At 39.0% G+C, this 14,583-nt stretch overlaps 1 protein-coding gene and 1 long non-coding RNA gene across 2 annotated transcripts in view; one reads left to right on the forward strand and one right to left on the reverse strand.

Moving 5' to 3' along the window:
* Nucleotides 1–14,583, reverse strand: part of fgf17 (fibroblast growth factor 17) — a 35,741-nt gene that overhangs the window by 18,641 nt on the left and 2,517 nt on the right. The gene's annotated exons all lie outside the window — the stretch shown is intronic.
* LOC137135874 (uncharacterized) lies at nt 26–14,518 on the forward strand. The gene is made up of 2 exons (XR_010915516.1): nt 26–1,671; nt 14,092–14,518. It is a non-coding gene; the product is annotated as an uncharacterized lncRNA (long non-coding RNA).

Raw genomic sequence — 14,583 nt, forward strand, 5'->3', positions numbered from 1 at the left:
ACACGTTACTGGACGAACCAGCAATTGGGGGATTGGTGGACAACCGCTCTACCTCCTGCACTGCAGACCCTGCCTCGCACCTCGAAGGTCCCTGCTTTGAATCCACCTGCCAGTTGCGGCCTTTCAGTGGTTGCAGTTCACCTAGTGCTTGCATAGGTATTCTCTGGGTACTCCTGTTTCCTCCCACAGTCCAAACATATGTGTGTTAGATTAATTGGTGAATCCAAATTAATTCGTCACTTGGGCGACTGTGGCACAGGAAGGTAGAACGGTTGTCCACCAATCTCACAGTTGTTGGTTCAATACCCACCTCCTCCAATCACATGTCGAAGTGTCCTTGAGCAAGACACTGAACCCCAACTTAGTTGCTCCCAGTGAGTGTTGGCCAGCTGCATAGCAGCTCCCCCATTGGTGTATGAGTGTGTGTGTGATTGTTAGTGTGAATGGGTGAATAAGAAGCAGTGTAAAGTGTTTTGAGTGCCAATAGGTAGAAAAGCGCTATATAAGTGCAGAACATTTACCATTTACCAAAACAAAATAGGTGTGAATTTGAGTGTGAATCATTGTATGTCTGTGTCTGTCTCTCTATGTTTGCCCTGAGATAGACTGGATACTTGTCCATGGTGGATCCCGCCTCTTGCCCAATAACTGCAGCTTCCCGCAACCTTAAATGGGATAATGGGTTAGAGCGTATGCATGGATATATGGTTTTTTGATGAAGAAGGTAGTTATAGAAGGCACAGTAATAATTGCAGTGGTAAAAAGGAGAAAATATAGCTATTTGGCCAACTCAGCGTCAATGAATTCAGTATCACCTCCTTAATCAATAAAAAACAAGAAAATAAACAAAAAGACACAGGAATTTTCCACAGGAGACCAGTGGTTGACTCCAGCGTGAGATGTTGTGAGCTGTAATGATGATTTTTGTAATGATGATTGTAACACAATGTGGCACATGAGGTTACTTTTCTTTAACTTTAGCAATTTGTTGTGTGTATATAAAGCTATCGTCATCATCAGGTGATGCTTCTGGATCGTCCAATACCAACCTAAAAATTGTACTTGTAGCATCAACAACAGACACCGTTGCTCTCAGGGTGTCAAATAGTGGTGCTCCTGCCATTAATGCCAGTAATGCCAAAGGGTAACTGTGGCATCATTATGATATGCCAAACAATGTACAACGCTGCACTATTCAAAGCCTTAGGAAGCATCAATATCTGACACTGTGGGATGAGAACGTGTTGGAATGATTAAGCAGAGCTCTCACATCTCCTGCTTAGGCCAACCTTTTAATAAGCAGGACCTCACAATATGTCCTGGTTTTCAACAGAACTGTCATAACAAGGGAACAACACTGCGTATGGGCACATTAAACATAAAGAAAGGGCATTGTGTCAGGGGTTTAGAAATTAGGTGACATTATTCTGTGTAAAGATCTCTTCTTCTATTCATTCAGCCAGCAGAAATATACATAGGGACATATTTCTTGAGCAAGTATTTCATAAGCAATTTAGTATGAGATGAAGGTAATACAGTTGTTTCTGAGAGATTGAATCAAGTCTTGTGGATATGCTGTCCACAGAACCAGAGTTACCCTGGGCCAATAATGTTTGGATGTGAGTAGAGATTGGCGGGGTCAATGGCAGCCCTTCTGGAGGTCACAGCCAGGTAAGAGGACAGCACTTTGTTCAGAGCTACTCCCAAAGCCATCAGTCACATGTTCCAACAACATAATGACATAAATAAACAAGGCTTGATGTTACTTCAGCCAATGGGAGGAAAAAACACCATCACTTTGTGGTAGATGTTTGATTGTATTGGACAATACAGCAGTGAACACACGAACCACTGGTGTTTTTACAGGGTAAAAAAACTGTAAAAGCCAGTCCATTAAAGGTCCTTTTTGCTGAAATACTGCAAAGCCAACCAGAAATTTCCCGCTAAACTAATTGGAATCAGTGATATACCTGTGGAGGGGTTGGAGTCAGGTGGTCATGGAAGGAGCAGTGTAATAGGAAACTTTCAGAGACAGCACTTAAACACTTAAAAGACTCATAAGTGCGTCTCTTGTTTCTGTTCACCTGCAAAGCTCCGGCATCAAGCCCTGAGCAAGTTGATACAAGACCCATCACTGTGGTTGCAAGCGCAGAAGTTGTTGGTTAGTGTCTGAGCTCCCCTCAAAGAGTATTTTCTGGCAAAGGCAATTCCAAAGTATAGCCTTTTTCACATATAAACCCCAGAGAATATCTGGAGAATCCGGTCAGAACATTCTCAGAAATTGCTCTTTCAAACTTGCAGTGCACATCGGAAGATGTGTCACTGTGAGATGCAACGCACTGTACTGTGAAACACACAGTGTTTTGTTTACCGCACGTCGAAGAATTTGTTTCACAATTTCAGTGTCTGCCCTTACTGACAGAAGATCACAACTTTTGTCTGCAGTTAGTCCTTGTTGTTCGCAGACATTGTTTGGAGTTGTGATGGCACACATGTAGCACACAGCAGGAGATTGTCAAAGTCAGACCCGTTCTTACATGGGAAGAAATTCCACTTGATTTAAATGAGAGGTGCTGTCCGGTGAAAGCATGCAAAATAAATGACATGAAATAAAAATGTGAACACTGTGTTTTAATAATAACACGATGAAGCAGAGCTAGTCACAGTGAATCCTTCATACAATTCACTGCTCAATTCACACACAGGATCACTACATCTATATCGGACAATAGCCAGACTTTGTACTAGGGGGTTCCCAGGATCAAGTCCAAGTGATTTCCAGGCCAGCTGACTTGGACATTTGTGTTTAAAATGCAGCTCCTCCGGACAAGTTCAGAGCTGCAGTACATGTAAGAAAGTAGCTCATCGTGCTGGTCTGTGCTGGTCTATGCCACTGTGTGCGGCGTAAATGCACCACCCTGTTAAAATAATTCAATGCATGGACTTTAAAATCTTACAGATTTCTTAACTGTTATGCAAATGGTAAAGCTGGTTTCCCAAATTGAGGAAGAGGATTAGGGAAACCTGATTTCCCCAGGTAGATGTCTCCTGGAGAATGCTGATTTCTCTGCCATGTATACACATAATTAGGTTTCTAATCAGCTTTCTCCAACAGCACAATATGCATAACAAAAGGCACCAGATGGGAACAAGCAGCTGAGTAAAAGGAGAGATCATTAACAGAATGATGCTGTCTTGTTTTTAAACAAAGCCAATGACAGAAAATGCCTCATAAAGGTCTAAATAAGTAACTTTCCCATGCAGATTTTTTTTCATCGAGACAATTCGCTCTGTGGATCAGCTGTGTGTCTTTTCTGTCTTTTCTGTCTCTCTCCCCCTGTGTTGTCACTCTGCAGCAGCATGAATGCAGCCAGAAAATTGGAAATACAATATAGAAAGCAGCATTTTCTCAAACTAGACAGGTAAAATCTGTGAGCCATGCTCCAAAGTAGGTCAGAGATGGAGGAGTAACCAAGTTATTCATCAGCTATATAAACTGATTTCTAGTAACGTGGTTATTTAAGTGCATGAAAACACAGTAATTGAAAACACAATAATAACAATAATAATAATCGAATCCAAATAATCCAAATCCAAGTAATAAACCAAATTCATTGGTTTATTACCAATGCTGTGATGGTGTATATGCTGCACACACCCAAACATATATAAATGTATATGTTTGGGTGTGTGTGTGTGTATATATATATGTGTGTGTGTGTATATATATATATATATATATATATATATATATATATATATATATATATATATATATATATATATATATATATATACACACACACACACACACACATATATATATATATATATATATATATATATATATATATATATACACACACACACACATATATATATATATATATATATATATATATATATATATATATATAGTAGAGTATAGGGTGATGTCCATGAGATATAGTTTATTGTGAAGTAAGCAGGACTGTGATCTGGGTTAATTACTTTGTGGTGTTTTTTGGTTTAAAAACAAAAGGCAAAAGTCCTGATAAATTTGCATTTGATTCTTTCATGAATCCAAAAAGGGTGCTACTGGTCCATAGCCACAGTGTTAACTGGACAAGCTGCCAGTGTTGCCTCCGGTTCCAGTTTAATCGCTTGTCCTATAGTGGTTAATGCTCCCTCAATTCATGCATCCTAGTACCCTTCACATTGATAAGAAATCCAGCTTTAGGCTTAAACACAACAGCATTAAAGCTCTAAGAAGGTTGGCTCTCACTTCTTGAGTTGCTGGTGGTCAAGTGGCCTATATCTGATAGTGCTCTGATAACAGCATTTGATCTTCTTTGTGTGGAAAGCAAACACTGGTGGGGGTCAGATATGTTTTCAGTAATGCCATTAGCCCATTCATTTGGTTCTCAAGTGTATGAACTAATGGGGTGATGGAACTGGAGCTTCAAACAGGCATTACAACTCTATTATTTAGCAAATTATTGCTTCGTAATTACACTATCATTGACCTCATCACCTACTGAGTGGATAGAAGGGGGAGGTTTCCTACCATCTGCATAGAGGAAATAGATAGTTTAAATATGACAGGTTTTGTGATTAAGATTGCACCTTTGCAGAAACATGTCTGACATAATTATATTCAGCAAGAATAAGATTTAAATTGTGAAGTAGGACAAGACTAAAAAATAACAAAGCCATATCTAACTATTGCAAAATAAGTATGAGGATCACCAAAAAAGGAAGTGCTCCATCTTTGTGATTTTTTTTGGTTTCTTTCCATATTAAGACAAATTCCCAATTACTACACCAGTGACCTTTAAGCTAAACCCATTTGACAAAGCATCTAAAAAACTACAGCTACCATGAAACTACTAGCACAGCAGTGTGGGTACTTGGATGAGCATAATGTGGTTTTATCCTACAGCCATAGAATTACTGTGCACACATTAGCTGCACCAGCACTGTTGTGATGTATGTTTATGGATGCAATGCTGGTGAGCAGAGTCACCAGAAACTTTGACACAGTTTCTGTTGAATGACATCATACTCACCTTAGTTTCAGCTTTATCACGGCCAGAAGTAGACAAATCTATTTCTTAAAAGGTTTCGTGGACAACAACTTGAACCTACAACTGTGGGATTGGTGGACGATCACTATGCCTCCTTCGCCACAGTCGCCATAGTGCTAATCTACTGTACCTTCCTCTGATTGCTTTTGAAAAATCTAAATGTAGACACAATCTTAGACACATTACTAAAGTTTAAACTCTCTCCAGCAGCAGACATTTCTCCAGGTAAAGATGTGGCATTTGATCATTAGCATCATTCATTTATTAGTGTTTTAATTACAATCACAATAGGTCCTCAAAAGTAATGCCAATGATAAGAAAACTAATTGGAGGTTGTGGGTTGTTGGAGAAGACGGGAATGCTCAGACACTGACAGAAAGAAAATCAACTAACTTGGATTTCAAGTAACTGTTTGTATTTCATCAGAGTCTACAACCATGGTATTAGCATTTTAATGCTAAAATGCTGACGATTATGTTTGAATGATTACCATGACTCATCTTAATGTAGTGTATCATCATTTGGTTAATGATAAAGATAAGTTGGACGTGTTGAGAATGTTTCCAGGTACCCCGGAATATCCCCAAACCCAGTTTCTTATTTAACCACAGGGATTTTAAAAATGTTTATTCACTGAAATTTTCTGATCTAAATGGGATTCGGGTGGAAGCCTGATCCCACCAGGGCTCTCAGGTTCAGACAGGAGGCATCAGCAGACTGAAGGAACACTCAACAGTGAAGCAAAGATAAAGCATGAGATTTGACAGCGGATATGGTTACATGTCACTTCTGATAGATCTCGGCATTCCTGAGAAAATGTCTGCCTATACCTCACTTCAGCACTCCAGCCCCCTCTCCCTCTTTCAGTCTCAGGTTGACAGGCTGAGCAGCAGACACAGGGGTCCACAGCAGGGTGTGTGTGTGTGTGTGTGTGTGTTTATGCGTGGGGGCAGTGAGAGACAAGCATCACCCCTCTCCCCATAACTCCCAGTATAGCTCTAGTCACACTCCAATTAAAACAGAAGCAGCTCCTTGCTCTCATGGCTGGCTGGGAGCAGACAGCAGCTCAGTCACAGATAAAAAGAATCGAACAGACACTTCTGACAGTGTTTATTTTTTACACCCAAGAAGAAGATGTATGAGGATAATGTCACTGTTTGGGGTGGTTGAGAGGGAGTTGTTTCAAAATACAGCAGTATTAAGTTTTAAAATTTGTTATAGTTTTGCTGTCTTATCTTGAATTAATGAAAGATTTTGCCCAGTTAATTGTATAATAGCAGTAAAAAGGCAATAAATAAATCATTATCATGATGTGTTTCATAAACACAACAATTATGATGTTAGCAGAAGCTTGTTCACAGTAGGGAATCCCTGGGAAATAACTGACATATATCAAACACCTATATACTGAAATACACCAAGTATAAATATGAGAGACAGTTCACCAAAAGTGTGGTTTATCTTGTAGAGCAGCATGGGCTTATGGCTGAATGGCATCACAGTGGGGGTTTTGATTATTTTAATGTTTATGCCCTGCCCTGTCTTACAATTTCACACATATAAAACGGGCAACGCTGCACTTATTGTTCATTCTCCAATAAACTTCTGATGAAACATGTCCATAGTTAAAAAACTTTTCAAGGAAAAAGAGAGACAGAACCATCTTTCACACAGATAACAGCACAAAAGCTAAAACTACAACCTTCACTACAGTGTCCGCACAGCGTGTCGTCCTGCTGAACATAAAAAGGTGGTCGTATCAGACACTGTATAAGTCAATAACTCAGAACTTCTTGTATTGGCCAATCAAACACTTGCTTTGCATTCCAGTAGAACCCATTGTAGCAGGTGTTAACAGAAAACAGATAACAACAAAGCATGTTGAAGTTTTGTTTCATGGAACCGCTCATGTAGTAACTCAAGGAAGGGATTTACATAGCTACAATAAACACCTTATGATAAAATGCTGGCTTAATAAACTAAATCAATTACTCACGCTCCATGCCATAGTCCTTTCCACAAAATTACAATAAATAGAAAGCTCCAAAACTTACTAAACAAGCAAAAATAACAGAAATGATCTCATTGGTCAGAGAGGGGAACCTTGCTCAAAAAGATGATGTACACAATGTACTGCTACTAGTGCCGTTCTGTGAGTCTGGGCATCGGAGCTTTTGGCAGAAACTCTACACCTTAAGATATTTCATAAGTATATTTCTACTAACTTTAAGTTGGTGTATCTTGTAAGAAAACATTATATATGGGAATATAACCAAAAACAGCATCAATCAATAATAATGCACAATCCATTGACTATATAAGTGTCCTCTAGACACTTGGGGGGAGGTCTAACTCTGCAGTTTCTCTTGTTGGTTACTGGTTTGGTTTTGTTGCAGAGAAATCCTCTGTTTTGATCTGGTCTCTCAACAGCAGCCAGCAGTTGTTTTCCTAGAAAAGGCTTTCATATATATATATATATATATATATATATATATATATATATATATATATATATATAGAGAGAGAGAGAGAGAGAGAGAGAGAGATAGCTATATATATATATATATATATATATATATATATATATATATATATATATATATATATATATATATATATATGTGTGTGTGTGTGTGTGTGTTTGTGTGTGTGTGTGTGTGTGTGTGTATATACAATCACTACCTGTCCAGCACCAAACAAACAACTAGATATTAGCAGTTGGTGGAGGCAGACAACAGAAATAAATGATAAATTTTGGTCAGAATTGTTGCTATTTGACAAAAAAACTACACCAATTAATAGCCGGCCATATCAGTACACGGCACCATTCTAGCCGCAGACCAGAAGACCGCAGAACAAAAACAAACTGAATGTTGCCACTCCATCGTATCTTTACAAAAGTCATGCATTTCATGTCTTGACAGTTTGTTAACCCCCACCCCCAAAAAAATGCAAGACAGCGGTGAAATCCCCACTCCTACACACACACCTATTTTAGAACATTCCGGAAGCCACCGATGAATGACATCCTGTGAGGCACAGTATCCGTCAGCCCAACCCACCCACTGCAAAGTCTGACGGCCTTAATACACTAGTGCACCTGAACTGTGAAAGGAAGGTGAAAATTAAGTCTACTTTGGAGCATTAAAAAAAAGCCTGTGGCTTATCTCCCGGCTGGAATGATGCCCTCCCCTATCTGACACACAAGGAGGCAGGGAAACTGCCTCAATGGGAAACAACATGGCCCTTTACAAAAGCCTGTTATAACAATTAGTACTGAGTGCCAGGGTTTGATTTGACCATCTAATTGCTGCTTCAGGGATGAGAGAGTGTGTGAGGTAGCTGGGAAGGCTGGTTAGCTGTGAGGTGCCCTGGGGGAGAGCCGCTGTTACACAATAGCAGCGTTCTTTTCACATTCAGCTTCTACAAAATGGGTGCACTCAAAAGACTTTATCCCACAGTCAGACCTGGCAAGAAAAGTCATTTACATTGAAAAGTTGGGTGCAACATCATTTCAGGTGTCCCCTATTTACATGCTACACTTCGCCCACCCTTAAAAAAATACACTGTTATATTATTATTTTCTGGAGATGAACAAAGGGATAACCTGATTGTTATCAGTTTCTCACAATGGTTTGGCCTTTCCACAGAGGCCAAATTGACCAGGATACCATTCCTGAATGCAGTTATCTTCTAGTGATGAGTGGCTGACACAAATAACTGTAGGCCATGCATGTAAAGGGATGGCACTGTGCTACAGGATTACAGGAGCCTCATCCACGGTGGTTTGAGCTGAGTTTCATACTTTCACCTCCTAATGCGACTGGGATTTCACTCCTCTGCCCCGCCACCCCCCTGCCGCCCAGTCTGTTTCCAGGAGTCCGTCCTCACATACCAAATCCCCCATGCTCTTAAATATCACCTGCTTTCTGCTCCTTTAATCACCGCAGTAAGCATTCCTTCATGCAGTTTACAGCACAGGTAAAAGGGAAAAAAGCTCTCAAAACAAAGCTGAAGCATTCTATGCAAGTTGTAACTGCAACCATGTCTTAGACAAGAAGAGTACTTGAAATACATGTATAGGTGGTTCATCAGAATCCAGTAATAACTTTACAGTATAAAATGTCTGTCAAATGCTTCTTTTTGTAACTAAAATAATTAAACGTAGTTAATGAAAATTTCAGTTATTTCTTTCTAATTAGTACATTTTGAAGTATTCTGGTTTTTAATAATTTAAGTTTTTAATATAACAATTGTGAAACTGTTGGCAGAGCCGGAAGATGGGGTGCTCATGCTAGTGCTAAATTAGGTTATTGTTATTAAGAATGGAGACCAAACTCTGTAGATTTGACATAAAATGCCTTCATGTGCCCCAGCTACTGTTCTTTCATACATACCTACATTTGGGGGCTTAGTTTTATAGTTTTATCAAAACATATTGCACTAAGAGTGTGTTTATATGGACTTAAGTAACGGGTTATAGTCTTTCTCAGGAAAGCTAATTTCTTAACTGTCTTGTAAATGGGAAAGAAATTGGAGTAGGGGATTAGTGAAACCTGGTTTCCTCAGGTAGATTTCAGTTGGACAATGCCGATTTTTGTTCCATGTATACTTAACCAGGTTTCTAAACATCGTTCTCCAATTGAAGTCTAAATAAGTCACTTTCCCAGATTGACTTTGATTGATTTTTTAAGATTCAGACAGCTCCTGTTCATTAACTGTGTGTCTTTGTTTTATTACAATCTGTACCTCTGTGCTGTCACTCAGCTGTAACACACACAAAAAATAAAAGTCAGAAAGCAGCAATTTTCTCTTAGCTGGCAGGTCAATTTCAACCAGGAACTTTATCAAAGTTGTGGCAATTCACAACAAAAATGAAACCTAGGCTGATTAGGAGAGATGGCGTCCATCCTACTTTAGATGGTGCAGTTCTCTTATCCAGAAATATACCTGCTTTCATTAGACATCCACAAATCTAACAATCCATAGTTGAGCCTAGGATGCAGAGATCCAGTCCTACACACCTCTCTGCAGTGTCCTTACAGCCTTAACCCGCACAACTCCCAAATACTTAGAGTGACTGTGTCTGTTCACCGATAGAGGACAATAAGAACAGCCCCTGGTTTCTGTTCAGCACTGTAGCCAGGCTGGCTAATTGCCATAGTTATGTTGAGCCTAGTATTCCCTTAACTCTAAACAGCAATGACTTCATTACTTTCTTTACAAATAAAATTGTAGCTATTAGAGATATAATTCACCAGATCCTCCCCTTAAATATTACAGATAGATCTTCATGTACGACAGTGCTAGAATCATCAGTAAGGCTTTTTACCCATAGATCTCACTGAGCTAACTTTAACTATTACATCATCTAAACTAAAAACCTGTCTGCTAAACCCTATTCCAACTAGACTGTCCAAGGAAGCTTTACCTTTGATAGACGCATTAGATATATATTTCATAGGATTTTGAATTCGTCATAGTAAAGAAACAGCATTAGTAAAAGTCACCAACGATCTTCTCTTGGCTTTAGATAATGTTCTTGTCTCTGTATTTGTTGTTTTAGATCTTAGTGCTGCATTCGATACCACTGATCATAAAAGTTTAATACAGAAACTAGAACATGACATTGGGATTAAAGGAACTGCGCTAGGTTGGTGTAAATATTATCTATGAGATAGATTACAGTTTTTTCATGTTAATCTTCCCTGCACAGCCTCTGTAATAGGACCAATATTTTTTACTTTATACATGTCTACTTAAGGAAACATTATTAGAAAACGCTCCAAAAATGTCCATTGCTATGCTGATGATATCCAGCTATATCTATCTATTGAACCAGAAAAAAAAATACAATTAATCAAACTTCAAGCATGCCTTCAAGACATAAAGGCCTGAATGTCCCACAGTTTCCTACATCTAAACTCATAATACTATGACTCAACTGCAGTCATAGTATTTAGGCCTAAAATATTCTGTCCAACAATATTGTTACTCTAGATGGGATACAATGTCCCCCATGTATTACACTGAGTTATGTTTGACCAGGACATATAAAACAAATCTCTAGAACAGCATTCCTCTATCTACGGAAGTTTGCCAACAAAGTAATACAGAAAAGTAAGTAATACAGAAAAACCAGTCCATGCATTTGTTAGCTCTAGGTTGGACTACTGTGATTCCCTCTTTTCAGGATGCCCCAGTAACTCCCTAAATAGGTTACATGCTGCATAAATGCTGCAGCAGGCGTGCTGACTAGAATTAGCAAGAGAGTTCTGGCCATTGGCTGCCCATCTCAGTAGACCACTTTGATCTCAGAATGCAGGCCTACTTCTGGTTCCCAGATTTTCCAAAGTTAGAATGGGAGGCAGAGCCTTTCATCATCAAGCTCTTCTCTTGTGGAACCTGCTCCCTGTTCAGTTTCTGGAAGCAGACACCCTCTATACTTTTAGGTCTAGGCTAAAACCTTCCTCTATGATAAAGCTTATACTTAGTTATAGTCATGCTGCTATAGGCTTAGACTGCTAGGCTTAGATGCACCCTCTCCTCTCACCCCACATTTATTTGTCCCCACTGTATGACACTAACTTTGTGTCTTCCCTCACCTGTAGTTTCCCTTCTCCTCTTCTATCTCCCTCTCTCTGTCCCTTTCTGAAGGTGTCACCTGCTTTGGAACTATGTGTGTTTCAGTGCACAGCTACTGGTCAGACTAACCTGCTGAATATTTTGTTGCTTTTTGTTGCTCTTTTCTTTTTGCTCTCCACTTTCCACTGAGCCCAACTGGTAAATGAAGATGGCTGCCCACCCTGAGCCTGATTCTTCTGTAGGTTAAAGGGAGTTTTCGGCACTGTTGCCTAAGGCTTTCTCAAGAGGGATTTGTTGGGTTTTCTATATCTGTATAGTCTTGACTTTTTATGTAAAGTGTTGTGAATTGGTGCCATATAAAGTTGAACTGAACTGAATTTAAATGAATTGAAAATGTGAGGTAAAGTACATATCCTACATATTCCTCACAGTGGTACTGGAGGCCCAAGCTATGCCATATAGACTAACTATATTGTTAGACAGCATATTTCTAAGATTTTTAGATAAACACAATGACTTCAATTTAGTCTGAATTTAGAATTCAAACCTTTAAGGCATGTTTGAAGTTTGACTAATTGATTTGTTTTACCTGGTTTCATAGATAGATATATAACTGGGTGTTGTCAGAGTAACAATGGGAATTTGTCATAACAATATCTAAAGGATGTTTAGAGTCAAAAGTATCAGTACTAGCATAGATTTCTGAGGAATATTGTATTAGACTATTAAGTATATGGAAGATTTATCACTAATATAACCAATAAATGCAGCACTAACATCTATTAAGACATTTAGAAGTTAGTTGTCGGTTGCAACCTCCACAGGTTGACAGAGTGGTACACATCTGTCTTTGACTCAATCATTCTATTGTGTTTTGGCATCTAAAAACCTTTTAAACTTATTTAAATAATCACAACTTTATTGTATCACCTGTTCATGAATTTGTCCTAACCCAACCTACTTTCACACTGGAAAAAGTCTGATAACAGCCTTAATGTAGTATGAAAGCTAATAGATTTATTCCTCTCCTGTTGAATAAAAATCAAACATGTTCTATTTATATGTATAAAACAAACAATGACCTAATTGTCTCCAAACAACTTAAATGATCATGTTAGCCAACTTGTGATCCAGGTTTTAGCGGTTAGCTTGGAGTTTTTAAGTGGGGACAGGAAATTTGATCATTGTTCATGCTCATATTTTGTGTCCTATGGCTTATCCCAGCATCACATCTGTGTGAGCTGGCTTTGAAACTGAAGCAAAACATGGAAAGAAATCACTTGATTATGACATCACATCTTCAGAATGCATTCTCCCCAGCTGTGCAGTGCCGGTCCAAGCCCGGTAGATATTGGGGAGGGTTGCGTCAGGAAGGGCATCCGGCGTAAAAACTGTGCCAAATCAACATGCGGACAATGATCTGCTGTGGCGACCCTGAACTCACGGGATAAAAGCCGAAAGGACAAAAAAAAATAAAAAATAAAAAAATCTTCAGAACGCATTCGACACTCCAGCCCAACTGTATACACAGTCTCACAGTCCCACATCCCATCAGAAATGTTTCCATTTTTATCCTAAGAATGTACATGGGTATTAGTTGGCTGTAATTACATTAATGTGATTTGTTTCTTTATGGAATAATCTCCTCAAGGCTTAAACTCCTTTCCAGCAGATCATATATAATTCAAGGTGTGCTACATTCACATTCTTGAGAAACCCTAAATTTCTCCCTCACCTCAGTCGACAGAGAAGGCCACTTCAAAGCAGGGGCTGAGTCACATGGGCAATAGAAGCCTGGGACCAACAAATGCACCAGTTGTAAAACTTAACAAGGTGTGAATGCCCTCCGTGTGCCCTGGCTCTCCAGTATGCAGAAACAGCCTGTAGAAGTTCTTGGGGCCTATGGTACACTGCAAAAATGCGGATTGTGATGAAAAAAGAAATTAGAAGGTGCGTTCAGCCAAGTGAGACAAAGAAGTCAGAGAGAGATTGTCCAATGTACATTTCCACATTCGCAATTTGCATCCATTAAGACAAGCTTTGGTCTACCTGCTGAAGCTTAGCTAAATACATGTGTGTGTGTTTTTCAGCACATTGATATAAACATATGAGAGATTAGCATGTGTTTCTAAAAAAAGGTTTAACAAGATATCAATACTGTAAAGTTGCATTTTTATGTTATGTTGTTTTGATTCTATTACATTTTATATCTCATAACAAATAATAATGTAACAGTCAAGTAAGAGAACTGACACACTAAATATTACTTATCCAGAATGTGTCTCTTTGTTTGCGTTAACCACCCACACAAGCCATGGGTCATACCAGGCTAACTGAGGCTGTACCAGCAAACCACTGTGTCCATAGCTCGAAAAATTCTGTATTTTACAATAGGAAGTGTGCTTTCTTTTTTCTTTCACTGTTTTTTTTTTTTTTACAGTGTATAAACTCTTGGGGGAGGAACGAGTGTTTGCAGAGGAAACATCAGGTGGCTGGTTGGACCACTGGGGCTGGACACTTCTGATTTATATGTGCATTTCAGAATTATGTTGTCGACCTCTTCACCTTACTGCCATTTGTGTTGCTCCCCCCCCCCCCCAAGTTCTGTTCAGACAATCACCCACCACCACCCCAACCCCCTAAATGCCACCAACCACAGAATACCCCCCACTACAAGCTGCAGTGTCATCTACAGTTCGGTACACACACATAGACACTCTGTCAAAGAGAAAGGGTGGTTGCAGAGAACATCAAGCTTAGATTCACCTGGATTTAGACCATAACTCAATTTTAAAGTTTTTCCTTTAATAAGTAATTTTGTATAACATGGAACTGTGTTGTTTTGTGTATTACAACATTGTTTATTTTTTTAAAAATGAACACGCAAACAAGCTTGGTAAATACAAACATTGTCAAAGTCTACTAAATGTTT

This window comes from Channa argus, chromosome 11 (genome assembly GCF_033026475.1).
Source record: "Channa argus isolate prfri chromosome 11, Channa argus male v1.0, whole genome shotgun sequence".
Classification (NCBI taxonomy): Eukaryota; Metazoa; Chordata; class Actinopteri; order Anabantiformes; family Channidae; genus Channa; species Channa argus.